This window comes from Zootoca vivipara, chromosome 14, assembly GCF_965207765.1.
Source record: "Zootoca vivipara chromosome 14, rZooViv2.hap1.1, whole genome shotgun sequence".
NCBI classification, from domain to species: domain Eukaryota; kingdom Metazoa; phylum Chordata; class Lepidosauria; order Squamata; family Lacertidae; genus Zootoca; species Zootoca vivipara.
Genome location: NC_142597.1, coordinates 4129956 through 4148687, shown reverse-complemented (window position 1 = coordinate 4148687; position 18732 = coordinate 4129956).

Here is an 18732-nt window from a genome sequence, read left to right as displayed (position 1 = left end):
AAGCCCTTTCCATTCCCTCTCTTGGCAGCCCACTGTAGAAGGAGGAGGACTGGAAGACAGTTGTGGCAGCACAGCTACTCACCACCAACAGAAAACCTGAGCTGCCCATTATTTAAGTCATCCCAGTGAAGCTCTGCTACATATTCTTGTACCTTCCAACATTTCTCTGATGGAAATAGGGCCATCCTATTCAATAATAATAATAATAATAATAATAATAATAATAATAATAATATATTTATACCCCACATACCAGACTGGGTTGTCCCAGCCACTCTGGGCAGCTTCCAAAATATATACTGTATATATATATATAAATATAACATTGAACATTAAAAAACTTCCCTATACAAGGCTGCCTTCAAATGTCTTCTTAAGGTTGTATAGTTACTTATCACCTTGGCTCAGGGGTCGCCTAACTCCATACCCTCCAACACATGTCTGATGAAAATAGGGACATCCTAAGGAAAAGCAAGGGACCCAGGTGGCGCTGTGGGTTAAACCACAGAGTCTAGGGCTTGCTGATCAGAAGGTTGGCAGTTCAAATCCCCGCGATGGGGTGAGCTCCCGTTGCTTGGTCCCAGCTCCTGCCCACCTAGCAGGTCGAAAGCACATCAAAGTGCAAGTAGATAAATAGGGACCGCTCCGGCGGGAAGGTAAATGGCGTTTCCGTGCGCTGCTCTGGTTCGCCAGAAGCAGCTTTGTCGTGCTGGCCACATGACCCGGAAGCTGTCTGCGGACAAACGCCAGCTCCCTTGACCTATAGAGCAAGATGAGCGCTGCAACCCCAGAGTCGGACACAACTGGACCTGATGGTCAGGGGCCTTTTTACCTTTACCTTTAAGGAAAAGCAGGACATTTGGGATCAAATCAGAAATCAGGGTGGTTTCTGTAAATCCAGAACTTTTCCTGGAAAATAGGGACACTTGGAGGATCTGCCAACATGGTGAGCTCAAAGAACAAAGCCCTCTACTTTTATTTAGGGATGGACTCCACACCCAGGAGCAGGTCAGTAAAGCTGACTTAAAGCTAAGATTAGGGCTTGAACTTAATACAGAGCTGCTATCCCAGCAAAGACCTGAGGGGGGACTGTGAGGCCTCTTGGAGAGGTCCCCTTCCCTTCCTGGTCGTATGCTGCTTCCAAATGCACATGACGACAACAGCAACAATTTTATTATTTGTATCCCACCCATCTGACTAGGTTGCCCCAGCCACTCTGGGTGGCTTCCAGCATATTCAAAAGCATGACAAAACATCAAACATTAAAAACCTCCCAATACAGGGCTGCCTTCAGATGTCTTCTAAAAGTAGTATAATTATTCATCTCCTTGATTTCTGATGGATGGGTATATCCCCAGGGGTGGGTGGGAGGGTACCACGGCCAAGAAGGCCCTCTGCATGGTTCCCTGAAACTTCACTTCCCACAGTGAGAGAACCACCAGAAGGTCCGACCTCAGTGTCCCCTGTGGGGATGGAGGTCTTTGTCAAGTCCCACATCTCTTCCTTGGGACTGACTTAAAACTCTGGGTGTAGGTAGCTGTAGGGACACTGGTACTGTGTCCCAGAGGCAACAAATTCAGCATTCAATTGCAACGTACACTTCCCCATGTCAGCGCTCCATAGTCTTGGTATCACTGGTCTCTATATGTGAGCAGAAGGTTGAATCATGTGGAAAATGTCTCCCAAACTTTCCATTCTCTGTGTGGAGTAACTTTCAGTGGTGTGGTTTTTTTTCTGGAAAAAATGTGAAACTGGAAAAGTATGAAGCTGGTTTACAATTAATTTATTCCACTAGCAAATAGGTTACATTGCATAATTTTAAAAAGGAATTTGAAGGGCGATTGGGATCTGGAGCATGTGTATTTGGGTCCCACAGTGGTGAATGTAGTAGATTGTGTAGACATTTTACATCCTTTCCTTGGTCAGAGGTGGAATATATGACAGAAAGTAACTGTCGACCTCTGTGGATTTTTCTTGATGCAAACCCCACAATTTAAAAAAAATCAGTTACTGGATTAGCAGGTTAGTTGTGACCTTATCAGAGTATGAAGAGTTCCAGTGGGAGATACATTCCTGTTAGGCGGGAACCCTGCAGGGCGGGTTCCTAGGGCCATATATTTGTCCCCCACAGGCCTGAGGTGTTGGGAACCCCATGGCTGCAGTCAGCTTAGGCTTTGGGGTGCTAGGTACTGTCGGATGAGGAGCAGTAGGAGGACACAGAGGATGCTGTGGACAGGGAGGGGGAGAATGGGGCTGAGGGAGAGGAATCTGGCAGATCCCCATAACTCCATATAGCCTGCCTATCTATCTATCATCTATCTATCTATCTATCTATCTATCTACAGTATCTCTATCTATCTACAGTATCTATCTATTTCTATCTATCTAATCTGTTCAGGGAACAATTAACTTACGGTACTAATAATTATACTAAATCTAGTAGATATTACAGGCTTCTAAACAAGTTAGTAAATGCACAACTTTTAAACTTCAGTTGCTTATTTTAAGTTACCACTCTTTTGTTAGATGTTACAGGTTTCTAGACTAGATGGTAAATGCGTGGCTTATTTCTGATTATTTCAATAGAACCATTAGTAGCCAATATGTCCAGATTTTCATGGACTTGTCCTCTTCTTTGTGGTTAAGATCTCTGCCCGGGTGGATTTTTAATATTTGGCAAAATGTCTGGGGGGGCATTGTTTTTGTTTTGGTACCATTTTACTCACACTGAGCTGAAAGTTCTTTCAGCAACTGAGGGCAGCGGAGCAGCAACCGGCGGCTTTGCAGGCTCCTACCAAGCAGATTCTGAGGAGCTGCACCTGCGTCCCACCCAGAGCCGTCTTTCCCATAGAGCTTAGTGGTGCGTCGCACCAGGGCGCCGGCCTCCCCTTTCCCTGCACACCCGCCAGCTGTGCCCCATCAACCATATGGCTGGCAGGCATGCAGCTTGCCTCCCAAGCCTCTGCGGGGATTAGCCGTGGTAATTTGGGGGCGCTGGGCAGATATTTGCACCTCGGTGCCGCATCTGCTAAAGATAGCCCTGGTCCCACCTGGGAAATGTGGCAGCAGGTATGTGCTCTCTCGTCCCCTGCTGCTCCCTTGCCACTGAGGAGAATGGCAGAGGCTCACCCCCCCTTAGGTGTTGTGTGAGTGCCTGTCCATGTGAGAGGGAGAGAAAACTGGCAGGCAGTGGCAGCTGAGGCGAAGTCTTCTGCTCCCGGCGCCTGGGTGCCTCCCTCTCAGGTGGCGGCTCTCACTGCCCACCTGGGCCAGAATGTCGCTGCCCTTGCTCTGGTCTTCCTTCTCTTGGGCTGGCGCGACCAGGAAGCACAGGATTCTCTTTCCTTCAAGCTGTTTGCCTACAGTGTTTCCTGGCTCTGCCACTCTTGAGAACCAACTCTGCTTTGTGGGAGGGGAGCAGGGAGAATTGGGCTCAGCACGCAGAAAAAGACCCCCAGGACCTTGGCCCCAGAAAGAAGAGGGAGGGGAGGAGCCTGTCACTAGCCTTGTTGAATGAATGAATCATTTATTACGGTCAGAGACCAGCGTTTAGAACACATTTGAGGGAACGCTCCCACAGGACAAAACATACATATAAAACTTTATACAATGATAAAAATTAATGTTTAAAAATACAGTGAACGTAAAGGTACTAAAACTTTAAAATAAGCTGCCGCAGAGATCTGGCCCTGGGTCGCTCAGGAGCCGGGTTTAAGGACTTTCAAACGAACTAGTTTGGCTCAGGAGAAGGTCTATGTCTGTAGATCTGAACAAAGAATCTGGCGACTGTCCGGGTTGTCTTCTGATATTTGCCTAACAGGAGCAGGATGTATATTGGCTTCTCTGTGAGTTCAGCTAGCCTCACCAGTGTGGCATCAAGGATCTCCCTATGGGCCTCTTCAAAGAAGGGACATCTAAAAAATAGATGCTCTGGGCTTCCTATTTTCCCCCAATGAACAGGCACAGAGTCTTTGGGCGTATGGGACTTTTTTGTAGGATCCTTCCAGGACCGGCCAGGGCAGCTGTATCTCTCTCCGATTCTCCTATTTTATAGTCGGGGCATCTTGAGCAGTCCTGTTGTCTTTCAATATCTATGATTCTTTGTTTGACCATTAGCCTTGTTTCAATGTGTTGCTCTACACATTTGGCCTTGCCCGTGTTTGCTGCTGAGTGCCTTAGAAGCTTACCCACAGGATCTCACTGCAGTGTGATGTTATGCTGCTGTCCCTTTGCTAGACAACAGCCGGGTTCCCTACACTATCCCCTATGGGGATCCTTTTTCACTGACAGTCTGTAAATCTTTTAGTTACCCAGGTAAAAACATTGATAATGTACTATAAATGAAATTAAAACATTCACCTGGTGCATTTCTGATTACTAAATTAGTACTTTGAGATTTGTCCAATTTTTTCTAGCTGGTTAGGTTAGCTTATGTAGTACTGCTAGCAACATAAAAAAATTCCTTCAGTAGCACCTTAAAGACCAACTAAGTTTATATTTTGGTATGAGCTTTCGTGTGCATGCACACTTCTTCAGATATACTAGAAACAGAAGTGTCAGACCCTATATATATACAGAAGGTGGTGGGGGTGGGTGGGAATGGGTGATTTTTTTATTTTGCTTTGACTCAGACCAACACGGCTACCTACCTGTTGCTAGCAACATGTGAGTTGCAGTTCTCTTCCCCCCCCCCATGGTCTAGCTTTTTAGGGGGAAGGTTGTGGCCAGAAATGTAGAGATATTGCAAAGCTGAGATAGAAGGTCAGAGTCTGAGCAAGAAATAACAGTCCTTTATAACATAAGGGGTGTGTGTAGGGGTATTTAAAGTGAGAGTCGCCATAGTGATCTATAGTTACATTTCGGAATGTGTCCTCTTTTTTGTTCTTCAAAATATGGCTACCCTACATTAGTGTCTATAACTGTGCTTCTTGTGTCATTTTATGGCTGTGTTCTTGCTATTATGGAAGTGTTTTGAATTGTCTTCTTATTTTTGTTGTTGTTTTTTGTTTTGGCTGTGCTTTGTTATGATCTTTATGGAACATTTGTGGGGAAATGGTATACAAATGAAGTGATTATGACTAAATTTTAATCTGTTTGTTATCCACCTTGGCTCACCCACAATGGCCTGCGAATAAAATGCCTACCACTGAAAAAAAATCTAATGTACCTGACACAGTGGGCAACCTTTCTTGTTATGTACCTGTCACATTTCCAACATCCTCCAAGCACACAGGTTGGAATCCCCTCCCCCCCCCCCCCCGGAAGGTTCTGTCTACCAGGAGTCAACTAGAAATCTCTCCAAGTTCTCACCTTTTCCTTTCACTTTCTTGGCTTGTTGGAAGGTGTCAATGGTGAATAGTTTCTGTACTCCTATCAGCTTCACTGCCAACTTCAGTTTGTAGCCAGGAAGCATTAGTCCAACTCCCATCAACTCCAACCAGCATGGCCATTGGTCAGGAGTGATAGTTCAACAATAAGATCTCAAAGCCTCCAGCTTCTCCAGCCCTGATGTAATACGTACTTACCTCTGAGTGAGTGCCATTGAACTCAATGGAACTTATTTCTGAGCAGACTAACCTAGGCTTGCCCTGTGGATCAGGAGGATTCTTTTAAGTTAAGAGACTGAGAGGATCGTATCCGACTGAGTTTGATTCAGTGTGGATCCATTGAAATTAATGAGCCTCAGCTAATCATGTCTAATAATTCTGATGAGTCTACTCTGAGTACAACTAACATTGAATACAATCCATCATTTGGATTTTGAGAGGCTGGCAAGGACAGAAGCCTAATTTAACCAACTTCCAATGCCATTGGAAGAACTATGGTGGATTTGATGCCTCTGTGGACACTTGCCGTAATCTCTTTGACAAACTTAATATTTGGCAGTTTCAAGAAGAAGAAGCTTCACAATGTTTGTTTTCAGGGCTTGGCCAAAACAGTTCATATTGTCTTTTTCTGTTAATCTCATTTTCTTCCCATGAATTTCCACTCTCCTCCTGAAGGGAAGCTTGCCCCTTTGACCTTGTGCATCTCCCTCAAGACGTTTGAAGGGTGGATCTGCCCTAAGTCCCTTCCTCTGATGGAGCGATAAAGCATCTGTCATCTTGGATCCCATCAAGTGGAGGATTAACCCTGTCAGGTCAGCAAGTGCGTGTGCTATAATGGGCGTTGTATGTAGGAAGTGTAGATTATCAGTTCAGGAAGGTGGATTTCATAGAAGCTGTATGAAACCTTTGCTCAGACAGGAATGCTATGGTCCTCCAGACTCACATCAGCCTCAGCCTGCTTGGTCAGCAGTTAAAGATTATGGGAGCTGTAGTCCAGCAACAGCTGGAGGGCCACGGGTCCCCCACCCCAGCTTTAGCTCAACTATACACCCATTGCATGTTGCCTTTGCACAAATCTGTTTTCAGCCCCAATATGTTAATTGTAGGTTGTATCCAATGTAGTACAAAGTTAAAATCACTTAGTGGAATACTTCTTCCACTGGTAAAATGTTTTGTGCCAGCAGAATGTTGTTGTGTGAGAGAATGCAGAAGCAGTTTACTGGTCACTTTGTTGTTTAATAGACTGTGATCTTGTACAATGAGTTTCTTCTGTTGCATTGTACTCTCTGCTTCACAGAGTTAAAACTCACCCATCATTAGCTACTGCAAGAACTCTTGTGCTGGTTGAAAGACAACATTGTTTACAGGCCGGGGTGTTTTCGATAGACAAGCCAGTGTGATAGAGAATTGCACTTTGGCCACCGGCACAATTCAGATTCAAGTCCTGACTCAGCCATGAGACTCACTAGGTGATTTGGGGCCAATCTTCATCTCCTAATCTAAGCTACCTCATGCAGTCACTGTGAGAAGAGGGGGGGCAGTATCTTGCCCTGAGTTCCTTGAAGAAAGGGTAGGGCAAAACTGAAACATATATTTCAGGCCTGGTTCCCCCACCCACAATACAATCAGGTAAGAACAGAAGAAGAACCTGCTGGATCCAGCCAGTGGCCCATCTACTCCAGCATCCTGTTCTCACGGTGGCCAATAAGATGCCTACTGGAAAACCCACCAGCAGCAGGATCAAAGCACAAGAGCGCTTTCCCTCTTCTGCAGTTTCTAGCAACTAGTATTGAGAAGCATTACTGCCTCTGACCATGGAGTCAGAGCAGAGCCATCATGGCTAGTAGATCTTTTGCTAATCATGAAACAGACGCTTCCGTGATAGGAAACTATTCCTGCCTTTGGATCAGTACTAGTGGGACTGCTAACACTCTGTCAAAAATGCATTGCTGCCTCACCCCACCCTGGCCAAAAAGATAGGATGGGGAAAGCACACAGGTTTGCATGCTAACTGCATACATATAGATGCAAATTTAGAAATAATCACTGTAATTTAAACAGAAATTCAATACATCATCCCACAGTAGCCTGTTTGTCTAATCAGCCTGCTGTCCAGGCATCAGATGTTAATGCAGCTCTCCCTTTGCAGTGTTCTTTAAACTAGGATTGGGCCAGCCACCAGTTCAAATAAAATATTTTTCCATTCAACAGGGCACATGGCCACCCCAACCAGTACCTGAATACAAAGTTAACAGTTCATGCTCTCAGATGTTGGCAGGAATGGCATAATGTCATAGCACTGTGACCACACTTTGAATTTCACATCAATTTCTAGTTTGGCCTGATGAGATTCTTTGTCCTGAACACACCTCAAGTACCCTGTCAGTTTCCTGTTGAGATTGCAATATAACTTCCATGCAGTCATACATGACCTCTCACCCCTGAGAATATAATAGTCACACTCATCTTGTTCTTGATGGAAGCACAGCTATTTTTTTTACTGCAATACAAACACTGAACTGGCAAGTTCCTTCTCTTGCTAGGTGTGATATGGCCTTGAAAAGTATTCTTGACTCTCACACACAAAGATCTCTTCCTGTGCAGAGACTGATGAGACAGATTAGCCACATGTTTTCCCAATGTAGGAACAATGAGTGCTAGAAACCTTTAAAGGCAAGTTTGGGTTTGCATAAAAATCCCAAGTTCTGCAGCAGATGAAAGGTTCAAATCAAAGCTTACCTGCTCCAAACCACAGAAGGCAAATAGGTTTTCAAAGCTCATTGTCTCCTGGACTCATCTACAGAACATGTCCCGGCTGTTATTTTCTTGTCCTCTCTTCTCCTCCCTAATCCCTGGCCCTAAGGGGCACCATGTTGTGTTCTCAGCTGTTTTGGCCCAGATTTGGTTGGAATGGTTGAAATAACCTTTGCCCGACGCCTCCACATTATCGTTCCCGCACCCCAGTTTGCTGGCAGCATTTGCAAAGATAGATCAGAGGGAAGATTATTGTGATCCCTAAATGATGTTAATAAGAGGCAGCTGCTCTTTATGGCAGCTAATAATATAAAGAAACTTAGTCATGTTTTAAAGGCCTTAATAAGCCAAGCCATCCCCTCCTTCGCAATCACATACATTCCTGTTTCCATTTAGCTATTAACACTCTCCCCTCCCCTCCCCTCCCCTCTCCCCCTTTTGGCACTCTTTCTTTTTCATCTTTTTCTCAGAAATGTGATGTACCAGAAGTTATTTAACTGGCTGGGTGGCATCCATTCTGTTGTGGATGTCAGACTTTGAGGACTGAAATGGCCACACAATATTATCCAGACTGACTAGCAACAAGCCTCTGCGATTTCAGGCAGGGGGCTCTCCCAATCCTACCTGGAGATTCCATATGGGATTTAACCTAGGATCTTCTGCATGCTATGGACCTGTGTGTGTGTGTGTGTGTGTGTGCGCACACACACACACACACACACACACACACACACACACACACACACCAAATGTCCCATTTAGCTCAACCCTTAGCAATAGGCAGCCTATGCATCTTTCTTGTAAAAGACCTTGCTCCATCAAAGCGTTTTCAATTCCCCTGGAATGCTGTCTCTATAATGCCCCAAAATCTCCCTTCACAAGTTTACAAAAGACACTTTCAGCATCACTCTAGTGAACCGGGCACTTGCAGTCTCTTCTTCTTGGGGGACAGGGGGAAGGACAGCCTTCATTTTCAGCCTGGTACTGAATGTATCTCAGTGATGGCTTTCTTTTCTAATCAGCCATGGCAGGCTGCCACTGAAACCTTATGATGAAGATGTTAGGGATTAAAGAGACAGACTGCCAAAATGGTCCAGGATTTTCTTTTGGACCATGAGACACAAAGTCCCAGCTTGTTCTTTGTGTGCCAAATCCATGTAGCCTTTCTGCTTTTCAAACAATGAAGGGGAACGGCCCATTTGAAAGGCTTGGGTGGAACCAGATAACATAACCCAAGAGGTTGCAGGACAATCAGGGCCAGCCCTACGTGCAGGCTGGATGGCGCAGGGCACCATGGCGCCGGCCCACCAGGAGGGCGCCACGAGCTGCGCCTGCCCGCTGGCCGGCCAGTCCGGCGGTCCGCCACGCAGCTGCGCCTGTGGCAGCCGCGCTGCGCCCACCTGCCCACCGCACAGGGAAACGGAGCGGGAGGGCGCCGGAGAGATCGCGCTGTGCCTGCCCGCCCGCCCGCCACGCTGGGAAACGGGGCGGGAGGGCGCCGGAGAGATTCGGCGCACCACGGCGCCAAGGGTGCTTAAGACGGCCCTGAGGACAATGCAGGACCTCTGTGGTTAAAAGCCTCAGGCCACAGAAGACTAATAATAATAATAATTCTTATTATTTATAACCCACTCATCTGGCTGGGTTTCCCCAGCCACTCTGAGTGGCTCCCAACAATATTATTATTTTTTTATTAACGTATTTATTAAGGTTTTTTTTTAAAAAAAAAGAGAAATATAAAAAGAAGAAACAAAAGCGGCATACAACAAAAAGAAAAAAGACTACAAAAACACACAAAAAGAAGAAAATTTTACAAAAACAAAAATTCATATTTGATATCCTTATTACTAATCTAATCTGTTGACTTCCTCTCCCTCCTCCCGCTACGCTTCTTTACATATCTAGCTTAGTAAATTCTTACTCTTACATACTTCTAAATTTGCTTAAATATTATCATAATACCATATCTAGTGATTCTAAACAATTAAACTCTTAATCTATTACTTTCGTCTTTATATTAATATCTCTATCTTCTAAGGTTGGTTATTCTAGAACCCTTTTGTAATCTGCAACCTCCTTGTATCTCCCTCACTATCATTAAATCAGTCTATGATATGTTTGTTTTCCAGATATCTTTTGAATTTCTTCCAGTCTTCTTCCGTCGCTTCTTCGCTCCGGTCCCGGAGTCTCCCCGTCAGCTCAGACAGTTCCATAAATTCTATCAATTTCTTCTGCCATTCATCCACCGTTGGTAATTCTTCATTTTTCCAATTCTTTGCCAGTAATATTCTTGCAGCAGTTGTGGCATACAAAAAGAAAACAATATCTTTCTTGGGAATATCATCCCCTGTGATCCCAAGTAGAAAGGCCTCTGGTTTCTTAACAAATGTGCATTTCAGCACTTTTTTCAATTCATTATAAATCTTTTCCCAGAAGTCTCTCACTTGGGGGCACGTCCACCACATGTGGAAGAAAGTACCTTCCTGCTTCTTACATTTCCAGCACTTATTATCTTTTTTGTGATAAATCTTAGCTAACTTTACCGGAGTCAGATACCATCTGTACATCATTTTCTTTAAGTTTTCTTTTAGCACTGTACTCGCGGTAAATTTCATATTGTGCTTCCATAGCCTTTCCCAATCTTCCACCATGATGTTGTGCCCCACATCATTTGCCCATTTTATCATAACACTTTTTGTTCGCTCATCTTTTGTATGCTATTCCAACAATACATTATAGATTTTTGACAAATTTTTACTTTTGGAATCTATCAATTCTGATTCTATTTTGGACTTTTGCATTTGAAAACCAACTTTTTTATCCATTTTAAACAATTCATTTATCTGGTGGTATTAAAACCAATCATTTACTTTACTCTTCAACTCCTCATACGGTTTTAATTTTATCTGATCACCTTCTTGCACTAATATGTCTACATATCTTAACCAATTTGTTGACATGTTCAATCTTTTTCGCGCTTTAGCTTCTGCAGGTGAGATCCATCTGGGTGTTTTGGTTTCTAACAAATTTTTGTACCTATTCCATACATTGAGAAGAGTTTTCTTGATAATGTGATTTTTAAAACCACTATGTGCTTTAACCTTGCCATACCATAAATATGCATGCCATCCAAAAATATTATCATGACCTTCCAAGTCGAGTACATTCTCATTTTCTAAAGTGAACCAATCTCTTAACCAGCAAAAGGCTGCTGCTTCGAAGTATAGCTTCAAATCTGGAAGGGCAAAACCCCCTCTTTCTTTCACATCTGTTAAAAGTTTATATTTAATTCTAGGTTTTTTCTCTTGCCAGATGAATTTTGATAAAGCCTTTTGCCGGCTCCCAACAATATTAAAAACATGATAAAAGATCACAAATATTTAAAACTTCCCTAAACAGGGCTGCCTTCAGATGTCTTCTAAAAGTCAGATAGTTGTTTATTTCCTTGACATCTGATGAGAGAGCGTTCCACAAGGTGGGTGCCACCACTGAGAAGGCCCTCTTCCTGGTTCCCTGTAGCTTCACTTCTCACAGGGAGGGAAACACCAGAAGGCCCTCAGAGGAGGACCTCAGTGTCTGGGCTAAACAATGGGGTGGAGACACTTCTTCAGGTATACTAGGCTGAGGCCATTTAGGGCTTTAAAGGTGAGCACCAACACTTTGAATTGTGCTCGGAAACGTACTGGGAGCCAATGTAGGTCTTTCAGCACACACATTCCATCCATGCCACACATTCCTCATGTGCTTTTGAACACATTGCAAACTCTGCCTCAGTTTCTCTGTTGCACAGTGAGAACAGAAAAACAACAAGTGGTTATTATTATATACCAGAATAAGAACCTATGCAGAGCCCAGGTGGATCTGACCAGTGGTCCATATGACTTCACACAGTGGCCAATCAGAGGCTTCTGTTGTGGATTGAGTCAAAGGATTTTATATCTGCATTACTATTTGCATTAGGGTAAAGTAACTGCCTTTTGGTTCCAGAAAGTACAGCTACTATTGGTTCATTTAAGCTGCTGTATTTGGATCCTCTGTCTTATTGGTTCCCTCCAAAAGGCAGCACTGTGATTGCCTGATATTGCTCCCTATATAAATGTAGCTTTCCGCTCCTCAGAGCTCAGTCTTGTTTGCTTTAATAAAGAAGTATTACTAGAGAACTGTCTCCAGCATATGATGTCAAGAGAGCTGAAATCACGAACCCCACGTCACAACAGCTTCCAAAGAACCCACAGGCAGAGCCTGAAGGTATCCCATTCCCTGTGGCTGCTCCTTACAACACCTGATATTCAGAGGTACACTGCCTCGGAACCTGGCGGTTCCATTTAACCATCATGACAGACCTCCCCTCCATAAATGTGTCTTCTCTCCTTTTTAAAACTGTCAGTTTCAGTGGCTATTAGCAGATTTTGCTGTACAAAATAAATGCAAATTTAAAGGTATGGGCTATAATCCAAAACACACTTGCTAGGGAGTAGCATTGGACTTATTGCCCTGGCTACTGAGCTCACACAGTCCTCCCTGTCAATAGAACGGCCTGTCAAATTTGGTTCTCTCGGTTTCTCATTTTTTTCGATCTTAAATTCAGTTATCCATCTTTTCCAGCAATTTGTGAATTTTTAGTGTGAATTTCTCCCAGTAAACACAAATTTACATGTTATTTTGACTAATGAACATATTTTTGCAAGCTATTACCCCTAATATAATGCATTTACTAGTTATTTTCACTAATAATCTTCATTTTTACGCACACTCCCCTGATATATGCATTTTTTGCAAACATTGGTTGGAGAGCTTCATCACAAAATTCAGATAAGTGCACATTTTGAAGGATAACTGTGCTTTGGTTCACATATTTTCAGAAAGGTTGAATTTGATAGATTCAGGTTTCAATACATACTGAATTATGGGCTGTTTCTGAGGAATCCCCCTTAATGCATTTATTTTTTTGTACTCAGTGTTTGCAAGTTCTCTCCCTTTTATGCCCAGGTGCTGCCATTTTGCCTCTGTATGCAATGGTACTCACAGCCTGAATGTCAGGAAGTGAAGGAATGGTGCCTGTACACGGCCTCCTTTCCTGTGCATGGACTGCTACCATTAACACTCCCTTATCCTCATCCTCCGTTGCAGCCTTTCCCAAATGGAAGGTCACCCAGTGGGATGTTTTTGGGCAGCATCAGCCCGTGCCAGCATGGCCAGTGGGAGCCATAAGTCCAGCAACATCTCAGGGCTGCCACGCGATGGACAGCCACTCTTTATCTTACTTTATTAAGCATACTGTACTAAGTTCCATGTTTTCCCATCAGCTTACAAAAATGGTAAAGACTTTCTGGATAGAATCAATGGTTTATACAGTGCTCAGTGCACACACATGTTGTTAGATATGTGTTTAGAGGGCAGCAGGACTACTCTGAAGTGCTGGCTTCAGGATTTTGAAGGTCCTTGGGGACAATGCCTACATACCCATTTGGCTGCTTGGCTGTCTCTTCAGCCAATTCATGGGAGGCATAGCAGCATTCCACCCTTCTTTTTCTGCCCCTGAGAAATTGTTCTCCTGGTACCCTGCCCCCTCCCACCTTCTAAGGCAGAGGTGGGGAACTTCAGAGGTGGGGAGAGCAAATATGGCCCTCCAGATCTCTCAATCTGGCCCTCGGAACTGTCTGCAGCAGCAGCACCCCTTCTCCCTAGGTCACAACCCTCCCTGGTGTTGCTCTGTATCCTGAGTGTTTCTGCCTGGCTGGGATTGTCCTTGAACTCTCAAGGTCCTTCTTGCTTGTCTGGCTGGAGAGATGTGGGCAACCCTTTATAGAAACCAGCAGACTGCATGAAAGTAAAATTGGCATCTATTACACTTCCCCCTTTCACTCCTGGTCCTGCCTGCCACTACGGTAGCATGTGGCCCTTGAAAGGCTGCCCAGAACAGAATGCAGGCTTTGGGTTTAAGAAGGTTCCCCAATCCTGCTTTAAAGAAACAAATGGACTTCTAAGGTTGCTATGCATCCGGGAAAACCCGGACATGTTCTCTTTGGGGGGGGGCAAATATGCCCATCCAGGTGCATTTTTACATCTTAAAGGAAATGTCTGGGTTGGGGTCGGGGTTGGCTCAGGCTCGGGAGGCTCGGACCTGGACTGCTCTGCATGGTGCAGCCACTGCCAGCCCAAGCTGGGGAAAGAGACATGTGGGTTTGGCCGTGGCCCTGTGCACCTCTTTCTCCAGCTTGGGCTGGCAGCAGCTGGGGCTGTCCTCTTTTTTCCTCTTCAAGATATAGCAATTCTATTTTTTGCAGCATATGAAATCAGTGACTTCAGTGTTTCTGTATTAATTTACAAAGTACTAAACAGCTTGGCTCAGTGGTCAGGGATGATGGGAGTTGTAGTCCAACAACAGCTAGGGACCCAGGTTTGAGAAACACTGCCTTCTGTTCTTGTCCAGTCACTACTACACGTTTTGGGCCCAAGCCTGTGGAACTCCTTGCCAATTGAAATTAGACCAGTGATGGCGAACCTATGACACGCATTTCAGACGTGACACGCAGAGCCCTCACTGCTGGCACACGCCCCATCGGCCCGTTCGCGCTGTTGTTGTTGGTTCCCCCCCCCATTTGTTCTCCCATTCCTCCTCACGCTACAGCTTGTCTCCGCTGTTAAAACCCGGATCCTTTTTTTTTGTTGTTGCTGGTAGCCAGAGATTGGCTTTTTAACCTTTTCTGTGCTGTTTTTGCTGGCGCTTTGGCAGGCGATGATTGGGTATAACAGCGTTCATTTTTAACCCGTTCTGTGCTGGTTTTTTTGGTGCTTTGGCAGACTATGTCGGTGCTGCGTGTTAGTTCCAGCGAAGGTATTACCGGTATTCATCATTTATTTCTGTTCTCTTTCCCCCCCAAAAAGTGCAGCAGTTTTGGGGCACCCCCCAAAAAAACCTCCTAAGGTTAGCAGCTGTCCCCAGAAAGCTCAACAACTCTGAGCACTTTGTGATAAATAAGGGTTTTTTGGTTTGGTTTGGTTAAATAATTAGTTTTTGGTTTATTAAATACAGTTATATATTACAATTATACATTTTTGTTATTTAAACTATAAATATCGTGAAATTATGGGTTTTTTCTCGAAGTGACACACCACCCGAGTTATGCTCAGTTTTTTGGCGAATTTTGACACACCAAGCTCAAAAGGTTGCCCATCACTGAATTAGACAACAGATTAGAAATAAGGTTTATAAATTAGAAGATTTGGTTTTTGTATATTTTTTGTTTTTTTTGTATTTTGTATTTTTTGTATTTTTGTATTTTTGTGTTTAGTGTGTTTTGTGTTTTTGTATGTGTGAAAATCCTTAATAAATATATATATTTTTTTAAAAAGAAATTGGACAGGTAGCCTCCCAGAACGACAAAGACCTTCTTATTCCAGCAAGCACTTTAAGGTAGTGTTTGGGTTTCTGTTTGGCTTTTTGATTATGTCTATGCTACTATCTGTATTGCTTATTTTATACACGCACTGCATGGAAATTCTAATAATTAAGCAGTATTACAATGCCTAAAATCAACCTACAATTGTATGGCAGCCTCTAAGAGCAGACAAATGCTGCCTCGATAGGTTCCAACAGCCTCTTCTCATTTTGCTACAGGTGATGAGGGCTGGGCTGGGACAATTGCATAATCCAGTTTAGCATCCAGCACTCTTTGCAAAGCCCTTATGAGTCAGTAGCTTTATTTCTGAATGGTGCAACTGAATAACACATTGAAACTCGAGATGTTCTGCTCTACATCAGTGTGGGGGGTGGGGGGGTGGATGACAGCACAATGCTGCAATAGTCTTGCAGGCTCTCTCACACAAAACAAGGCACTGAGGGACAAGTTGGAGTGAGGCCTGGGGAATGAAGACCAAATCCTGTCCTTAGTTAAACTCTGAATTTCAGGGCCAGCTCACTCTTCCCTGAAGCAGTGGGAGCTGCCTTCATGGTGGCATGGCCATATGCTGACCTGGGAGCAAGCTTGTGATTTATTTATTTTTTTAGCAGACCTTGCTTCTGTGCCTTTAAGAACAGCTCCGTTTGCAGGTGACAATGCTTACCTCCATGCCATGATCAGCTGCTGATCTCTTCAGAATGAGCTATGGATAAAGGCACAGGAGCAGGCCAGAGCAGTTTTCTAGTCATTTGGCAGTCTTACGGGGAACATCTGTATGAAATAATGATATAAATTTAGGGGTGGGCAAGAGGATTTTTTTTAAAAAAAATTCATTATTATTTTTCTGTCACTAAAGACTTGTGCTTTGCTATTGATTCATTAAAATCACATCTGTTTTATTTTCTATTTGTTGCAATCACATTTGTTATTTAAATTTGATGATCGCTTTGGCTGTTTTTTCTTTATTTGTTTGCAGCAAGGGGCGGGGCATAAGATGGGAGTTGTAGACCTGCAGGACTTTTTTAGGACCCACTCTAGTTGCAATTGCAATTTGTTTTGAATTGTTTTAAATGTATTTTACATTGCTGTGATATGCCATGGGGCCTCATCATGAAAGGCAGGTAATAAATAGAATGTGTTGTTGTAGTTGTTTAGTCGTTTAGTCGTGTCCGACTCTTCGTGACCCCATGGACCAGAGCACACCAGGCACTTCTGTCTTCCACTGCGTCCCGCAGTTTGGTCAAACTCATGTTGGTTGCTTCAAGAACACTGTCCAACCATCTCGTCCTCTGTCATCCCCTTCTCCTTGTGCCCTCCATCTTTCCCAACATCAGGGTCTTTTCCAGGGAGTCTTCTCTTCTCATGAGGTGGCCAAAGTATTGGAGCCTCAGTTTCACGATCTTTCCTTCCAGTGAGCACTCAGGGCTGATTTCCTTCAGAATAGATAGGTTTGATCTTCTTGCAGTCCATGGGACTCGCAAGAGTCTCCTCCAGCACCATAATTCAAAAGCATCAATTCTTTGGCGATCAGCCTTCTTGGCGCTGTGGTTAGACCACAGAGCCTAGGGCTTGCTGATCAGAAGGTCGGCGGTTCGAATCCCTGTGACGGGGTGAGCTCCCATTGCTTGGTCCCAGCTCCTGCCAACCTAGCAGTTCGAAAGCACATCAAAATGCAAGTAGATAAATAGGAACCGCTACAGCGGGGAAGGTAAACGGCGTTTCCATGTGCTGCTCTGGTTTACCAGAAGCGGCTTTGTCATGCTGGCCACATGACCTGGAAGCTATACGCCGGCTCCCTCGGCCAATAATGCGAGATGAGCGTGCAACCCCAGAGTCGGTCACGACTGGACCTAATGGTCAGGGGTCCCTTTACCTTTACCTTTACCTTCTTTATGGTCCAGCTCTCACTTCCATACATCACTACTGGGAAAACTATAGCTTTAACTATACGGACCTTTATCGGCAAGGTGATGTCTCTGCTTTTTAAGATGCTGTCTAGGTTTGTCATTGCTTTTCTCCCAAGAAGCAGGCATCTTTTAATTTCGTGACTGCCTGTCACCATCTGCAGTGATCATGGAACCCAAGAAAGTAAAATCTCTCACTGCCTCCATTTCTTCCCCTTCTATTTGCCAGGAGGTGATGGGACCAGTGGCCATTATCTTAGTTTTTTTTATGTTGAGCTTCAGACCATATTTTGCACTCTCCTCTTTCACCCTCATTAAAAGGATCTTTAATTCCTCCTCACTTTCTGCCATCAAGGTTGTGTCATCAGCATATCTGAGGTTGTTGATATTTCTTCCAGCAATCTTAATTCCGTCTTGGGATTCATCCAGTCCAGCCTTTCGCATGATGAATTCTGCATATAAGTTAAATAAGCAGGGAGACAATATACAGCCTTGTCATACTCCTTTCCCAATTTTGAACCAATTCTTTAAGAACTTGCCATAGTTTGCTGTGGTTGACACAGTCAAATGCTTTTGCGTAGTCAATGAAGCAGAAGTAGATGTTTTTCTGGAACTCTCTAGCTTTCTCCATAATCCAGCGCATGTTTGCTATTTGGTCTCTGGTTCCTCTGCCCCTTCGAAATCCGGCTTGCACTTCTGGGAGTTCTCGGTCCACATACTGCTTAAGCCTGCCTTGTAGAATTTTAAGCATAACCTTGCTAGCATGTGAAATGAGCGCAATTGTGCGGTAGTTGGAGCATTATTTGGCACTGCCCTTCTTTGGGATTGGGATGTAGTCTGATCTTCTCCAATCCTCTGGCCACTGCTGAGTTTTCCAAACTTGCTGGCATATTGAGTGTAGCACCTTAACAGCATCATCTTTTAAAATTTTAAATAGTTCAGCTGGAATATCATCACTTCCACTGGTCTTGTTATTAGCAGTGCTTTCTAAGGCCCATTTGATTTCACTCTCCAGGATGTCTGGCTCAAGGTCAGCAACCACACTACCTGGGGTGTACGAGACATAATAAATAGAATATCAACTATTATATTGATGGAGTTCCTGGGGCCAGGCACTCTACAATGCAGGAGATTCTGTCAAATCAAGCAGGGCAGGTAGAGCTGGTGGTAGGCAGGAAAGGGCTGCCATTCTTTCCATGTGGTGGCCTCCAGGCCGAGGAAACCTGCAGCTTCTGAAGTCAGTTGATTAGGAAAATAAGAAGCTGCCTTACACCAAGACAGTGCATTGGTCCACATAGCTTAGCTGGCAGCATCTTTTGAACAGACATCTTTCCCAGCCCTGCC